The sequence below is a fragment of the Sander lucioperca genome, chromosome 5 (assembly GCF_008315115.2).
Source record: "Sander lucioperca isolate FBNREF2018 chromosome 5, SLUC_FBN_1.2, whole genome shotgun sequence".
Taxonomy (NCBI): Eukaryota; Metazoa; Chordata; class Actinopteri; order Perciformes; family Percidae; genus Sander; species Sander lucioperca.
In genome coordinates this window covers 34,686,070-34,699,016 of record NC_050177.1, presented here as the reverse complement: position 1 = coordinate 34,699,016, position 12,947 = coordinate 34,686,070, and the positions used below count along the sequence as shown (strand labels likewise).

General features: G+C 40.6%; 1 protein-coding gene across 3 annotated transcripts in view; it reads right to left on the bottom strand.

Annotated features, from left to right (window-relative positions):
- tpst1 (tyrosylprotein sulfotransferase 1) overlaps positions 1-12,253 on the bottom strand; it is a 46,106-nt gene extending 33,853 nt beyond the window's left edge. Inside the window, exon 1 of one of the 3 annotated variants that reach the window (XM_031285645.2) lies at positions 11,997-12,253. The gene's annotated coding sequence lies outside the window, so the exon portion shown is untranslated. The remainder of the gene's footprint in view (positions 1-11,996) is intronic. The other 2 variants (XM_031285659.2, XM_031285652.2) reach the window with 2 other exon arrangements.
- Positions 12,254-12,947: the final 694 nt, after the last annotated feature.

Sequence of the window (12,947 nt, the reverse complement as noted above, 5' to 3'; positions counted from 1 at the left end):
CCCCCAAAATCTAAAAAGCCATGTCTGGAAGTACTTTGGATTTTGGTCGGTAGGAGGTAAAATAGTTGAGCCGCGAAAGTTGTATGCAAGCTATGTAAAATACAGTTAGCATACCATTCGACCACTAGCAACATGAGGTCACATCTCGAAAAAGTGCACCCAAATGAGCATGGCATAATGTGTGGAACTCCAGCTAAACAGTCACGTCTTGACACGCATTTTGCACCGCCTGCCACAAGCTCTTTGTCTGCAACACGACAAGAGGCCATAACGGAGAAATTAATTTCGTTCATTTGTAAGGACATGAGACCAATAAGTGTCGTGGATGGGGCAGGCTTCAGGGAGTTCTGTCAAGCAATGGAACCGAGGTACTGTATCCCTATGCTACGACTGACAAGCTCCATGTTTACCACAGCACAGCTCGCTCGGAGCGTTCAATGTCGGTTCTATATAGGCTACTGTGAAACTTCAATTAATGTTAATAATATTTGTTTCAATCACTGAATGAAGCCTGCTATATTTGGGACAATAGTCGCGACCTTAAATTGCTTGCACAAAACTCTTGATCAGCACTCAAAATGTGTTTATTGTTGTTCATTTTAAACCGTTATGCGCACAGCCGCACATTGCGCAGAGAGCGTGAGGGCGAGAGAAAGAAAGTGCTCGAGTGAGCGAGCGAGCGAGCGTGAGGTCTGCGGTCTTGGCCATCATTTGATTTACTTGTTTTTGTGTAGGTAATACGTTGTCAAATATGTTTAAACTTAAATAGACTACCTATACAAGTACTTATGTCTCTTTGTATTAATTTGTCCTGTTATTGACATAATGCGCGTCATTGACAAAATGCGCATGCGCAACCAGATGTTCGAATATTATGTGTTTTTTTAGAGGGCATATTCGAATGTCATTTTTGAGCAATTTTGACAGCCCTAATGTGTAGTAAATTGTAGTAATGTCGTAACGCTTTATTATGCATCAACCTCGCATTTCCGCACATATTTTGGTTTAAAAAAAAAAGACTGACACACTTGCGGTCTAGACTGGGGGTAAGTGTGGGTACTCAGCTGGTTATGCTACTTTGGGAAATGACCAAAGGAAAAAGATGTTTCTATGTTTGCATTTAGGCAATAAAATGGGTAATGTGCTGAATATCACTTAGTCAATGTGCACTCGAAAAGATGAATCCAACTAACTGTCCATATATTGTGTACTGTATTTGAATCTGTTAACCTAGGCACGGATAGACCATGGAAGACCAATGCATCACTCTTCCGTTTCTCCTCTGACGCCAGGTTGCCAACTTCTTCTCAGTGGGTTAATCGTACCTAATGAGCCAAGTGGCTGTTGTTGATTTTAAGCAAACATCCTCAACCGGTAACTCGTAGTTACACAAGTGAGGAGCATTTCACAACAAAACATTACAGCTAATTCCTTGCATTAGCCTCTGTGTGAAAGGGAGCTCATGCAAGCTTCCGATGTTACCTCTGCACAACGACTGAGGTTTGTAGAAAAGGTTCTTACAGTGCGGCATCTGACAATGTTTATTTCTTTATTTTCCTGTCGTCGGGCTTTGTCTTTTCTTTGAGCCCACGCACGCACTCTCACATCTCTGTGTCTTCTCCTTGGTGATTCAGTGTTAAAGGGAGGGGAAGTCACAAAGCATGCCAGGCTGCCAACACCTTTAGTCTATTAGTGGGAGTACAAAAGGGGCCTGTTGTTTCCCCAAGGCTGCTGCAACTGCCCTTAAAGGGAAAGTCTTCTGATTCACTTTTGCAGTTAGACACAATCAATCTGGGAGGCTAATTCAGGTAAGTTTCACTGAGATTTAACTTTTTCTAGGAAGACCTTACCAAAACAGCAGCTGCACAGAATGATACAGACAGACAAGCAACCAAAAAACTATAGTATACTAACTAACTGAAACTATGATCATCTATAATAGTGAACAGAACAGGAAGAGTTTTGCAGGAAATGAAAGGAAGCAAAGCATGTGTGTATTCGATAGTGAAAAGAAAGCAATGAAAGGTGAGAAACGAATACATGGAAGGTGATAAAGTCAACAACAGATGAGTCACTGGTGTCATCAAAGGCCAGCACTCGTCTTATACAACAAGTAATATGTGCTTTATATAAAATAAGAGGGAAAGTGATTATTTCTGAATTATTCAATCTTCATAAACACAAACATTAAATTACATATATCCTAAGATATATCATAAATTACATTTATCCATATTGATTAATCGATCATTTGCAGGCCTAAATAAAAGGTCTGTACTATTAAAGCTGGGGACAAACTAAAAGTACCAGGAAATACATCTGATTTAACGTGTAGTAGCACAGCTGCAAATATCTAAACATGACATCACATTGTCTGTATGCTAGTTAGAACAAGTATTGTGGAAAAAGAGGGACATCCAAACAACAGACGTCAGGGTTATTTGGTGTGTTTTTGTCCGACATTCTGCATAGCATAATTGATATACCTTTTAAAATACAAAAAAGGAAAAAAATAAAATGGAGATAAAGAGTTGAGATAGAATATCTTTAGAGGGGAAGCACTACGAATGTCTGACTGATAACAAACTGCGGCTAAGATTCTGAGCAGTGTCGTGTTACATCTTGCACCGAGACTGAAATGTGTTTGTGTTAAATTAATTGAGGCTCTTCTCTCCTGTTACTGATATTGTATCCTCCTTGCAGGATATTTTTTTTCCCCATTGATCTGTTATGGGAAGCAGTGGAGGCTGAGGCTGCTCTCCATGGAGCAATGGTGAAACCAAACCACATCAACACTTAATAACGAGGCCGACTCTGCACACCATGAAGCCCTGGTGTGGGAGGTCTGTGATAATGATAAGGAAAAGAACGTAACAGCAGGAAACCAGCATCACACAAAGTTTCCTCTCACTTCTCAATAATTTCAACTCTGAAATAAATTGCTTGATAAGAATGCCAGCCAGGTTAAAACGTTTCTTCGATTAAATGTTCCAGTGATTAGTCAATGTCGATGAATGTCTGGCATAGGCAGGAGAAAATCAGCTGTTGTGATCATAACACCTCTTATGGAAGATTGGAGGGATTCAAAATAAACCAAATGTGGTGGGGGGGGGGGGGGGGGAGCCGGGGCGCCCCACTTTCACCCTCACATTTTACAACATAAATCAGGTTCATTAAATAACTCCGCTCACTATATTTAGAACTTTCTTCTTCCTAATGGAGGCCTGTTGGAACCATGACATTAGCAATTATAGATATAACCAAATTCTACATTAGGAGTTAGGGATGTAACGATACACTCAACTCACAATTCAATACAAATCATGATTTTAAGTTCCCGATATGATTTTCCCACAACAGAATGAAATGACTGAAACATCTTCCTTTATTTATATAAACTGTGCAAAACAACAGATGTGTCCTCTTATCAAAAATGCAACTGAAATAGTATTTTATCATAACAAAAATAAATAAAAAAAATAGCTGTTTATTGCTAATGCCATATTGTTACATTTAAATGATTTATTTAAAATGTAATAATAACTTACAACAACTTTTCTCACCAGTCATTTGCAGGTAAACGACAAAAAGAAGAAACACTAGATGGCAGAACGGTATTTTACAACAACACTGAACACAACACAACCTTACGGAGCGGGACCCAAACGCAACATAAAGTCACTGTTGTTTATCCGACAGCGGCAGTGTCCACGCTGTTTCAAAGTCTCCTCTGTGACTTCAGCTGCAGACTGTTGTATGTCCCAGTGTTGGAATCCTTTTCCAGTGAAATACAGTCACACTTTACACCGTTTAGCTGTCAGTATTTTAACCGTGTTTAAGTCAGCTAACGTTACTAGCAGACTAGCGTTATCTGCTGTGTAATGTTAGCTAGCGTCACGCCCTAGGCTGTTTGAAAATTGCATTGCGATTCATTTTTTATTTTAACCAGTTGTAATCTTTACACATTTAAATAGATTTTTAACCGATTCGCGATGCATCCCTATTACCTCCAATTTCCACCGGTTGCGGAACGTCTGCGGATCCGCTCCGGAACGTCGGAGAGCTCCGGAGAGCTCCGCAGCAATTCAACACAGGGCAGATAGTGCGGGACAGGAAGTCGAGCACAGAAGCAAAATAAAACATCCGGTTAATTTTCAAAATAAAATACACCGTGCTCACAGCGGATCATATTTCCCTGCACTACACCTTGAAAACACAGCACAGAGTTGTTTCCCCTCTACTCCTCTGGATGGAAACAAACTGTTGTTGATTTTGTGGTTCTTTTCTACGTGAATTCGCAAGATCTTATGGGTCCTTGTGACTACAGCTGTCAGTCATGGCCGCAGCCGTACCGCAACAAATCCGGACCTGGTGGGTATTGACGGACGGCGGAGCACGGTCCGCAGCCATTCCGCATTCGGTGGAAATCCAGGGTTAGGGGTACAGTTGAGCTGCTTGTATGTCAAAGGTGACTGATAAACTGGCACATCACTCGTGCGGTAAAGTCCTTCCACTTCAGAGACATCTCCAAATGTCTATTCTTTACATACACAGTGTAGCTGAGACATGCATCACTGTTTACACGCAGGCTGGGCTACAGCAGTGCTAATCTTGGTATGTCAGGAAGGAAGGCAAAATAAAAGAAAGGTAGGTAATGTTGAGCAGGTAAGAGTAGCTTCACAAGGGAGTATCAAACTTTTCTTTGGCTGTAGATGGCGCACATCATCATCATCATCAGCAGCAGCATCTTTAGCTGCACCTGGTGTTCCTTTCCTTGCCTATGGGACTGGAATTGCAGTTGAAAAAAGAGGTTTGGAACTGCTGCTGCATCTCAGTATAACAGATGATACTGGATTGGCCTGCTTTCTGGTGCTTTGCATCAATGACACTGTGTCCTTGTTTACACTTTCCCCTGGAAAAGGACTGAGACTGATGTTCCAGGAGGTTTCAGTGCAGTTGTTCTAGTTCAAATGATATTTTTACCTGCTAACACTAAAGGCATGATAACGGAAGGAACACTGACTATCTGTGTGAACCTAAAATGCAATGTTACATAGAAACAGAAGGCCATGTTTGTGCAGCCCTGGTCTCCAACTGTCATCCCCTTACTGACAAATGACCCAGCCTTTATTAAGTTTCCAATCAGATCTGTGATCTGGTACATTCCTAAATGTCCACACAACTGCAGGGTCAACCAGCAGGACTGCGGCCATTACCCTGTCCACAACCTCTGCCCCTCAGGCTCTGCCATAAATCACATGCTATGAACAAACACATTTTAACCTCCAGCTAGACTGTATGACAGGAAGAAGAGATGTCTCTCTCTTCAGCCAAGAGACAATCATTCCAGTTGTCCAAGTCATGATTCACCGTGTGCAAACTAATCCAACGGTGTTGACTGTCTGCTTCCTAATTCATGGCTACTGTTCCTCTGCATCCCAGCATTATGTGCAGGGATTATAGAGCAAATAAACTGCAGATAAGGGCAAACAGTCGTCCTCTGCCATTAAGTGTACAAACCGTGAGTCAACCTTGAGCTCCAAGGGGATTTCATTTGCTTACGCACCTGTCACAATGTTTATGACCTGAAGGGACCTGGTCTGTGTGTTCATAATGGATGGTGCGCAATTAAAACTGAGACAACTTGACATTTCTTTTGACAGGAAAAAACCAAGCCCCTTGGCAAGATTCATCTTCAATGTTTGTTTAATCACTGAGCCTGCAGGGCGAAAAATACTTGCATTATATTCAGTCAGCCTACATGTTTGGATGTTTTTTTTTTTACATAAAATATCACACTCATGAAATCACGTGCAAAGGATCAGGAAGGGATGAAGCTTCAGAGTTTGAATAACACAGGCAGTAGTCGCTTTATTGTGATTAGATAACAGCATGAGGTTACCTTGTTTGTAAGGGACTAAACAAACGGCACCGCGCTGACATATGAAAAAGGAAAAAAAGGAAACCCCTTTTCTATATAGCAGGCTGCAAATTATCTAAATAAAAACGCAAACTGTGACAAAGGCTATTTTCATCTTTGCTCATAAATGCGGGTGAACATGACTTATACTGAACTCTGATATCAAATTACAGGTAATTCCATTTGAAAAGGAAGGAATGGCAGTGGGTTTCTGAGCTTAGTTCAAAGGTCAGCATTTGCAAAAACCATTAGCTGCAGTGTTTCAAGTTCTGCCTCTGACAAGAGCCTCTCCGTTATGCTAGGGTGATAATGCACAACCATCTCATGGGCAACTGTCTTAACAGGCTGCTGACCCATGGAACTATGGATAAACCTGAAGAACAGCTGAAACCTACAAAGACTGAACTAACCACATATATAGATTGTTTCCCACCAATTTCTTTAAGGAGCATAAACCTTAAGACTGAGGAAATACACAAGACAACACAACCTTGATATGTATCCCTGTCTTTGGCACATATTACACAATACTGAATGGGTATACTTTGACACAATATACTGTAGTAACCATACACACAACCAACATAAGGGACGACATGGTCATTTGAAGATTCATGTGATGGCTGCAGACTAGGGCTGCACGATATGAGGAAAATATGCGCTATGTGATAACGTTGTTGAATAGCACGATAACGAGATTACTCCTGATAAACATATTAAAGTGTACTCAGTTCTGCATTTCTGCTGCTTTCAGTACAAAATACAAGATATTGCTTGTTGAATTTAAAACAAATGAAAGGAAATAATTTCCAACGTTCTTTTATTGAAAAAATTAAACATTGAATTTAATATAAAAAGGCAAAAAACAAAAAAGACAGTTACATTTTAAAGTGTAGTTTTCTACTGATATTTTCTTTCAACTAACACAAAGAAATCTCTGAGTGTCGTTCGCTAAATGTTCCAGCCTTACGCGATGCATTTATTGCACCAGTTGATATCGCGATAAGGAGGAAAAAAAACTATATATTGTATCTACTGCAGACATACACCACACCTGAATATATTAGTGGATAAACTTAACCACTGCAGATGCTTCCACAGAGGGCACAAACTCACTGAATAATTTGATGAGCATGAAAAGGATGTAAATCACATGCTTTCACAGTTACCCGACCTCAACTGAACACCTATGGGAGATTTTGGAGCAATGTGTTGGACAGCGCTCTCCACCAACATCATCAAAACTTAAATAAGGGAATATCTTTTAAAAGAATGCTATTAATCCCGCCAGTAGAAATCCACACACTTGGGGGTCTGAATCTTTGACAAGGAGCACTGAAGCTGTTCTGGAGGCTCGTGAATGAACAACACCTTGGCAAACTTGAAGAAACTTTATGTTGTTTTGTCTTTTTATTTGAAACCCATTTGTATGCTGATGGTGGATCTGGGATCTGATGTGATCTGAATGTGAAGGTCCAGTAGACTGAAGCATTTCCGCTTGAGTTGTTGTTGACCTTACATGGTTGCAGATGTGTAATATGTCACTATACTGCCTCTGCAGAACCATCCTGCTTCCTCTATCGTGAATTGGGTAAACTGTCAGTCCCCCACTCCAAAAACTACTCATTGCCAATACATTTACAACATCTTACTGGAGTACACATGCAGTTCACATAGGAAGTGGTCACCCTTTAAACCACAACATTTCAAACAACAACTGCATGCATGCTTTGGAATATGTTTGTTTCAATATCCCCTGTTAAAGCAATGCAACACTCACAGATAAATCAACTTCTCCTTTGCGGTGAAGGTGAGAACCCAGCAGATGTATACTCACTATCACAATGCAGGGGTTATAATGACTACAATGACTACAATGACTAGACAGTGTGTAAATGTGTTATTGGGGGAGGGGTGTCTGTGTACTGAGTGGGCAGCCTTTAGTCAACTAGTATGAATACAATTTGTAAGGCAGTGAGACACAATCTGGGCTGCCAGGGTTGTCCGTGTAGGAGTGTTGCTCTGGAGACTGTTTTTATTCGGATTCTTCCAGGACCCAACTAACGGTTTGCATATTTTTAGCCGACAGTATTTACAACAAATCCTACCTACTTCACTGCTGATTATTCTAAAATCATATAGTAAACTGTGATTTCCAGCTGTCCAGGGAGGCAGTGATTTCTCTTATTTCACTTTGCTATGACTATCAACTTTCTGGGACATAAAACTTGCTTGAGATAGGTCATCATTTTTTTGCTCCCGTCAAAGATGTTATTGTTGATTCCTCATGTCACTGTTCATGGGGCAATGGAACACAAAATGAAATTCATCCTCAATAACACCAAGATCACAAAAAAAAAACAAAAAAAAAAAACATTCTCTTCATACCTTTATCTGCCTACCTAATTGTCAGTGGTAAGGTACCAGTTCTTAACTTAGCACATAAGGACTTCTGGCTTCCCAGCACATTTAATTCATAAAAGGTTTCTGTGTAGTAGTCTTATTTGATTTGGACATAGTTTCTGAGCATTGTCTAATTCCACTGACCCGTATGGGTCTTTTGTAGTTTTTGTTTGACTACATTTATATTACACTGCAAATTATTCAAGAAAATGAAATGTAAAGCAGAAAATTAAAATACTACAGAAACCTCTTTTAACCAAGGACAACTACGTGCTCTGTCCCAGTTAAAGATCTTTTTGGTCAGCCTTTACTCTGGCAACTGGACCAGGCGGTTCCACAGCCAAACTATTTCACATCTCTGCCTCACAAGACATGACTCCCATCCCATGTCTCATTCAATAGCCACATGCACACACTCCCCTGTATCTGAGAGACCAGAGATGAAGGTGTGAGAAAGAAAGGTGAGCAGTAGTAGCAATCTTCATTCAGATCCCTTAGATTTGTTTTTTAAGGAATTGTGGCCAAGATAATGTCAGTTCTCTTTGGTGATCAACCCCCTCCTCCATGCTGCACTGCTCTTTCATACATTTGAATATTACTAGGGGTTTTTTGGTTATTACTGTAAAATATAAAAAGTAAATGGTAGCTATTTGTGTTTGTGTTTTATCCAAGTGTAGCTGCAATCAAGGATTACTTTCATGTAGAGCTAGGCGATCAAATATCATTGGACCAAACACCTCGATATCGATACTGTAGGGTTGACTATTGGTGCTTTCACAAAATATTTACACAATGGGATTTTTGACAAATACTCATCAGCAATGTGGATATAATAACTAAGTGGGTAAAGGCAAATAATAAAACAGCTAGAACAGTCTGGTAAATTCAGAAAATGACATCAATTTACTGTAATGCAGCCTTTAAAAACAGGATATATTGATCAGCCCTACTTTCATGACAGATTAATCTGTCAATTATTTTTGCAATTCATTATTTGTTCTATTAAGCCGTCACAAAATGGTTCTTAGAGTTGATTTCAATGTCTGAAACCAATAGTCCATCATCTCAAAATATTACATTTACAATGACATAAACAGAGAAAAGCTGCAAATCATCATTTGGAAGAGCTGGAACCAGAGTTGTTTTGAAAATGGCATTAATTAATCAATTCCCAAAACAGTTGATCATTTTCTGTCAATCAACTAATCGATTATTCATTGTGAAAGGCCAAACTCAGACTTTTACATGTCATGTTTTGAGGTTTCTGCAATGTTTCACCATGTTTCAAAGTTCATCGTCTTGGCAATGCTTTCCCTTTCCAGGAAACTAGCCTGCTGAACTAGCCTGGTTGACACCAGACCCTTCTCAGTTGTAACTGAGAGTGGGTCTGGGCAAGCTTCATTCACAACCCATTTCCAAAGGGGCGTCACCAGTGGACGCCGCTCAAATGCCTCTGGGCACAATTGGATAGTCCTTCAACCAATCAGACCAACGATCCGGGTGACGTAGCAGCTACAGCGGCATCAACGGGTTGCTGTGCTTTGGTGGCCGTTATGTTGAATGTAATCAAAAAGCTGCTTGCCGTCGCTGCGCTATCGTCATCGTGTCTCGATTTGGAAAAATTGGAAATGGGCTTGAATGGGCTCTTGGCCAGACTGACTTGCAGAGCAAATCTCAAATTTGCCGTAAGTCAGGGTTTTCCCAGGCTACTGCTGAATGTTAGTGGTGAAACTAATAAGCCATTAATTGATTAGTGCATCAACAGGAAATTAAATGATTACAATGCTGATAATCTATTAACCTTTTATTACTTGTTTAAAGTGACGGAAGCATTTACTGGTTACAGGCTCACAAACTGTTAGGTCTGTTCATTATCAATTGTATGTCATTGAATATTTGGATAGGAAGTAGACCACGTCTGTTATACTACATCTACACTAAAAGACACATAATAATAGGTCCATTCATTTCTCACTGAGATACAGCAAGTCACCAGGGAAACCTGATCAATGTGTGGGTGGTCACCAAACTTGTTGGCTCAGAGCTCAACTGTTCATGGACACTTCTCATGAACACCCATGTTTTTTTGTTTCTGCCTTCAATGTGATATAATGCTAGTTCTCTAGCGCTTGGTAGCTTTAACTCACGGAAATGAATGAAATGAAAGGCAGTAAAGAACCAAAAATACTGTGATGTGTCAGCTGTAAACTTTGAAGCCACAGACAACTAGAGGAGCACAGTTGAAGGATTTGTCCTCACTCACAGTCAGTCAACAAACTGGGATCTATCAATCAAGTGTATCACAGTGAAAACAAGCAGTGCAGCAGGATCTACTGAAGTCTCCGGCCATGCGCACTATTATTCTGAGGGGTTTGATGAATGTGAGCCCCCACCTCAGTAAGTCCTTGAGCAGCAACCGCTCTTTTGAGGAACTTCACAAAAATGGGCCCTTGAAACCCTGGCTGGGCTCAGCGGTCAGACAGCTGCTTGACTGAATGTAATAATTGTGATGCAGCAGTGGGTGTTCTTTTCAGACAAGGAAATGAGAGTATAAGTGAGCTTGAGTTCAACTGATCCAGCTCTGCAGCTGTGGAAGCTGACCCACTGAGAGCAGCAAGCACTGAGAAACACACTGAATTCAACTGGACTTGAGTCTTCCCCAGACCACCTGCATACAGCAGACAACACTGCTGTCTGAAAATGATGGAAAGTTCAATGTGAGACCACATCTCCTTGGTCCACAACAGGATAAAGTGCGAGATTTGGTAGGCGTCTGACAGGAGGCAAGAAAATAACTATGATGCAGGATACTTCGCATGCGCTTGACCAATGTGATTAACTGAGCAGGGTCATTTTTTCCAACCTTTGCTGCACTCAGACCCACACACATAGCTACATATATGTAACCGCAAAACATTCCATTTGCAACATATTAATGTTATAGCCTACTAACCTCAAACCAAACTCTGCACTTTAAAAGATGTCTCGTACATTAGCAAAGGAGAATATAGGCCTACTGTAGTTTATACAAAGCCCGGTTCTGTTTGTTATGGTCTTATGATTAATTATTAATTATGATTAATTATCTATCTTATTATTAAGTATCTAAACCACTAATCTTAAGTTTACCGCACCCAGCACGGTCTATTTTGGACATAAAGGACAGTAACCGTGGACATGTTCTAAGTTCATTTAAAGTGAAATATGTACTGCCTGGTGGCCCAGCCGTATGTCGTGTGAAAGAGTTGTCTCTTAAAATTTGTAAAATGTCTTCGCTGATCTTTAAGGTGTGTAACCTAACTACGTTTGTCGATAACCAAGGCAGATATCTGAGAACAGTTCAGCGCGATACAGGACCCTGAGCGCGGCACGTAACGGCGCTATCTCTCAACATACATCCCCGGCTAAACGTATGGGCTTAATTTGTAACGTTATGGGCTTTTATGTGATTATCAGCCGTGGTAATTTTGTATTAATCTTGATAGCTAACATGCCAACAAATGTGTAACCCGCAAATTACTAGGAAAAGTAGCTACGATAAAGCAAAGAAAAAGACGTATTACGGTTATTCAAAACCCCCCCCAGCCAAAAATGTGCGTTTAATTGTCGCAGCTCCTGGGTTAAAGGGAAGGAGAGGGACATTGCAACAACACCACAGCGCCAAAAAACCTACCTAATGCTGCGGATACTGCACAGGAGACTCGGGTCCGTCGGTCAGAAAACCTCCACGGAATCCAGTGCCAATGTCCGGACAGTCCTGCCTTCCTCTCGAGTCACTTTCCGGGCATTTTCTGTGTAGATCACACCGTGTCAGTCGCACGGCGGACAGGCTTGTGGCGCTGGTAGACTGGAGGTGATACCAACCAGACTGCTACAACTGTAGCCTACTGCTCTACTGGTGTTGAAAGACGAGCTGTGATTTGTCTAAAATTCGGAGGTTTTGTGTGTCAGAGCTGCTGATTGGTCATACGATGTAGGGCGGAACTACATTAGATTTAAAAGCACAGTACATTCCTATTGACTTGTATTTCAGGTTCAGCAAAAAGGCAATCATCAATTAAACTTATTATGCATCTATAGCTATTTGACAACAAAACATTTTTTTTTAGAATAGTGACTGGTGCCAGAGGATATCATTGTTTGCTTTTACCAGTAGGCCTATATGTACAAACACTAGTAAGTAAGGGGTTAATGTGGCCTTGTTTGCTTCTTGGTGTGAATTAGCATGGCTTCCAAATATTTCTGATGATTCATCTTGTTTAATTTGCATGATTGTTGTGTTGGCTCTCACAATTAGCCTACAATAAATGTTTTGGACACCAAGAGCCTCCCTCTTGCCACACATAACATTTGGCCTACATACTGCACTGGCTGTAGCTATGTGAGTTGAGTTTTGCATGTCTGAGGTTAGCCTTAGGTGTTATTTCTCACCTATACACAAAACGCATGTGAACTTGACAAGCTTGAAGCCCTGCATGTGTCAAAGCTATAAAAAAATAAAAAATATAAAAATAATAGGTTTTGACATGGCCACTTATCATGTCAGTTGATATGAGGTTTCGATATGAGGTTTAATGTTCCATTAAATGAGTACAAACTAGTTGGCATACAGCTAATATGGAGC